The sequence below is a fragment of the Vicia villosa genome, linkage group LG7, assembly GCF_029867415.1.
Source record: "Vicia villosa cultivar HV-30 ecotype Madison, WI linkage group LG7, Vvil1.0, whole genome shotgun sequence".
Taxonomy (NCBI): Eukaryota; Viridiplantae; Streptophyta; class Magnoliopsida; order Fabales; family Fabaceae; genus Vicia; species Vicia villosa.
In genome coordinates, this window is record NC_081186.1 from 86,287,541 (window position 1) to 86,292,889 (window position 5,349).

Sequence of the window (5,349 nt, forward strand, 5' to 3'; positions counted from 1 at the left end):
TTTTAGAATATTATAATGATCTTATAATATCTTTTTATATTAACTTATATGATCTTCAAATTAATATAAAATATTCTAACATTAATGAATGGATCAATGAACCGAACCGACCGAACCCAATACCGTAAATCGCTTGAACCAGATTACTTTTCAGCTTTCTGAAATCTTGACAATCTCGAAATATATTTTCTTTCTCTTCGTCAACAAAGGTTTTAAGACATATTCTAACACTTATTAATATGATTAAGAATATGTTTGTGTTTATCTTTAAGTTGTGTGTGTGGACTATTTAAAATTTATGACCATATAGGATTGTCAAATTGACAAACCTGTGTATGCTCTCAATTCGATATATGTTATTGAGAAATCACGTGCTTACTCTAATCTTTTAGGATTTAATGTATATATCTATATGAAAGTAATTAGATACTATTATACATCATGTTGTATACTATAAGGGTATATGTCTGATATTCGAGGTAAAAAATACTAGGTAGTTAAACTGAGACAACAAAAGTGTCTTTGATCTAACCGAGAAAAACTCTTTAAAAATATTTGTCCTTCAAGGATCCTAAAAATATATATTATGCTATAAAACTAGGTGATTCATTGGTTCAGAACAATATCATACGCTCCATCAAACATCTTTCACCTCAGTTAACAGAAGCAATATCCGAGAGAAAAAGTTGATATTTTCACCTTGGTTCTAAGTCCAACCAAAGAAAAAAGGGGCACACATTCCATAACACGTTTCTTTATTTATTAATAACCTCTTTAATTATAAAACAGTACAAACTATGTACGGGATAAACAAATATAAAAGAGATTAAAACTTAAAAGAAAACGTCCAACGACTATTAAGTAACATGCTTGCAAACTCATCAAAAAGATTTACCTAACTCTCTAAACAACTAAAAGGATGAGCCTGTCGTTGATTAATGTCATAAGTAAAATTTTTATCTTTGTGTTTAAGTCATAATCATGTTCTTAACTTAATATATTTTTTAGCAAAAGATCAACAAGAAGATATGTCTGTTCACCAATAAAATCTTATGAAGACATTATTCATGTTAAAGTCGCAGTTGGTAAAGGAAATATCAACATCTAAATAGTTGTGGCCCTCTCGGATTCCACATGTTTGAATTCTATTACCACGAATTCCTTACAATTATTTAAGGAGTTGTTTTGGTAGGAGAATAGAGTTATTTTACGAGGATATAGCATAAGTTAGATGATAGCAAATAAAATCACTAGTAAATACTACAACGTTGAATAAAATATAAAACAATTCTAATTTTATATACGAGTTGATAAGCTATAGAACAAATAATCTTGTCGGCAACATTGTTCACAAATTACAAGTAATTTGTCTAAATCTTTGTTAACATTAAATGCTGATCACCCCAAATTTGTATCCATAGAAAAACCAAGAAACACTAAATGCATACATATCGTGAAATTTGCAAATAATGGAAAAATTCAAATAAGTAGATGACTATCGTTATCGTGGGCTTGCAATTTCAACATCCATAGATTTTAAGATAAACTGAATATGCGAAAATAAATGAGAAATTCTTTGGCCACCTCCCTATCTTCTAGTCCACCTCTGGTGAAAACCCCATTATACCCCTGACTTCGGAAATGAACTTCCGAAATGCATGAAAAAGGTATTTTCGGAAATTCATCTCCGAAAGCGCCTTTTTTTTTTGAAAAAAATGTCTTATTTCGGAAGTTCATTTCCGAAACTACAATTTCGGAAATGAACTTCCGAAATAAAACGCGTTCTGCAGATTAAGCAGAACTCTCCCCCTCCCCCAAATCATTTACCCTAATCATCATCAAACACTTCCATAGGCGAAATTTCTGCAGAAGCAAGTGTGAAGTAGCCAAACTCTTCTTCCAAACTCAACCAAACTCATCATTAAACACTAATTGGTAAGTTTATCATTGTTTTTTCAAGTTTTAGATCTATTTGATTAAACTATATTAGGGTGTTTAGAATCTGAAAAAATGACATTAAGATAGCTTAGTACTGATATTAGGATGTTTAGTAGGCAAAAAAATGGATTTGGTTTAGGTTTTTGGGTCTGCCATTGGAGGTTGCAGAGAAGCTCTGCGTGGGGGTGTTTCGGAAGTTCATTTCCGAAAACACCTCCATCCCAGTTTTCGGAAATGAACTTCCGAACTGTACCAGAAGTTCATTTTTTTTTGTTTTTTCATTTGTCTCGCATATTAATCGATTTCGATTGTTTACAGGATCATGTCAGACCAGCCAGCACGCATCAGACAGGGGAGAGAGTCCCAGACTGCGTCGGCTAGACGCGAGCGGGCGGCGGTGCATCTGGCGTCGACCCAGGGACGGGGGCAGGGACGGGGACGCCGTGTCCGCGTTCCACAGGACTTGGTGGAGAGTTCATCTGCTTCAGGCTCTAGGAGTAGGCTGGCTCGGGTATCTTCTTCCCGCCAGCGAGAGGAGGAGGATGAGGATGAGGAGGAGGAGGAGGTCATACCGGATGTTGACCCTCCAGTAGTGGTGGGGTTTATTCATTTTTTGATTTTGGATTGTATATTTAGCACACTATTTTTATTTATTTCGGTTTGTATATAATATTTTCATATTAGTATTTTTTTTTGTTTATTTATCATATTAGTGTTTTCAGTCTATCTATTGTTTATTTTATTTGCCGGTAACGTTTAATTAAAATGCGGTTGCGTTTAAGAAAAAACATAAAAAAAAAACACAGTTTCTGCATAATTCGGAAATGAACTTCCGAATTCACCCCCCATGAGGTGTTTTCGGATGTTCATCTCCGAACGCACCCCCCATGAGGTGTTTTCGGAGATGAACTTCCGAATCAAGGAAATTTTTTTAAAAAAAAAAGCGCTTCGGAAGTTCATTTCCGAAGCAGGGGTAGTTTGAGAATTTCGCTGGGGGTGACCCCCCATAGAGACACTACGCCAAATTTGGCTTTTAGCAGCACCCCTACGAAAGCGCTTTTAGGAAAAGCGCTGGCATAGGCTTCGCTAAAGACAAAATTAAAAAACACGCTAAAAAAGCGCTCTAATAGTGGGGGGGTATGAAAGCGCTTTTCAAAAGCGCTCTGGTAGGGGGGGGTACGAAAGCGCTTTACAAAAGCGCTCTGGTAGGTGGGGGGAACGTGGGGGGAACGAAAGCGCTTTTCAAAAGCGCTCTGGTAGGGGTGTTTAATGAGAGCGCTTTTTGTCAAAAGCGCTGGTATAGCCCAGGCTATGAGAGCGCTTTCCAGAAGCGCTTTAGTAGCCTTATTACTAAAATTAAAACCAAAAACACGCTTCTACTGTTTCTCACTTTCTCTCTTTCTTTTTCTCTCTGCACGCGAACCAGAAACCCCACCCCTCACCGTCGTCGGTCCTCCGTCCACCACCATCGCGCGAACTTCTTCTCCTCCGTCCACCACCATCGTTTCGTCTCCGTCTCTTCTCCTCTGGTAGCAACTTTCTTTGCGCCACCCAGGTATCACACTTCTCCGTCTCTTCTCCTCTGGTAGCTCTTGATTTTAGGGTTTGTGTAGATATTATCGATATGTAGTTAATCACAAACCGTGGTTTCAATTTCTTTAGGCCTAATCTTGTAATTGTTCTGAATGCTTCATCAATGGAATGAATCTAATTTGTTCAACTATTGTTTAAAGAAATCTAATCTGTACTGAAATTTTATATCAATAACGTTTTCTGAATGATAATTGCTCTATACTATTTTCTATTCAATTCTGGTATAATAATCTTTTTTGAAATGTAAGTTATGAATTGAAATGTAGCAACAAACTTAGTTCAATATTCTATTTGGTTTTTTGAAGTCTGTATCATGTGTCTAGTTTCGATTTTGTTATTTATAAACTAGTTTATTCACCAGAGATATAAGTAAGTTAAATTGTTTAGAATAACTACTACTCTGTTTATAAGAAGAACTGTTATTAACTTATGAACTTGTATCAAGTTTTTCACAAGAGAAAAGTGGGAACATACTTGGTCTTTTGTTGCTAGGCCATTGAAATTGCAAGTTGCTACTTTACTATTGAACTTAGCCCGATAGGTGCTAAAGACGTAGCTCGCATGTTCAGTGACTGAAACTGGTTCAGAGCATTCATTTCCTGGTGAATCTGAGTTACAACTAATGTTTGCTGCATTGCTAGCAAGCTGGATATGCTTTTAGGTGATAGGGTTTGTTCCAGAAACTTCTAAGTGATAGGGTTTTGAGTTCTGTTGAACTGTGAAATGGTGGCTGTTGGATTGTTTGGGGTCTGCTTGTATGGTTTTCACAAAATATAAATTTAACCTCTTCTTATCTTTTGAGTTCTGTTCCATAGAGAGGCTCTTATTCTTAATTTGTGGTCTCCATTTATGTCCTTAGCCTCTTCTTATCTTAGTACAATTGAAATTGTGAGTCTCTTGTTATCTTAGTAGAATTGAAATTGTGAGTAAAGTTTCTTGACTGTTGTATAAGATAGTGGAGGAGGTGCAATATTTCTCTACCAATGATGATATATGTAGTGGATTTTGAGGCATGTCGGTATATACATACGTGTAAAGGTATATAACTAGCTAGTGGCATAACCGATGCCCATCATATATTTGGGCATAAAACTGAATATAAATTAAATGATATAAAAATGAATATATAATAGTATCAGTATGAACATAATTAAAAATGAAACATCTCATGAAACAGAGACCAGCACTAAAATCATACCATTCCCTCCATATGCCATAAAGTTTTATAGCTTCGTGTTAGTAGTGGTGTATTTAATTAACTGCATCGTGTGTCTTGTGTTAGTAGTGTTAGTAGTGGTGTATTTAATTAACTGCATCATGAGCTATTCACCCATTCTTATTATAATCATACATTGAATTGAATTTCTTGTATAGGTCTGACTGGATTGATAACTTTGGATCTCTTTGGAGCTCGTATCATTGACTCTGGTACTACATATTTAGGAGTATGTACACACATCAAACTATTGTTGATTTCCTTTGTTCAATCGATTTTGTCTTGGTGGTTACTAACTTTGTGAATTTGCTATAGGGGTAACTTGTGTATAGTGAAAGTTTGATCGTTTCCCAGCCTAGTTCGACGTTTGGCGTTTTCTTGAGTTCGGTAACATCCGAGGTAAATTTCTTTCTCAAATTACTGGTATTATGATGAATTTGTCTGAAATTGTGTGATTATATATGTTACGTTTTATTGCTTCGGATTCATTCCGTTTATACTTTGCGTTTTGACAGAAACACATTAGTTTTATGTGTTTAGAGAGTTAATATAGGAGGTACTTACTAACTTTGTGAATTGAATTCGCCATAGGGGTTACTTGT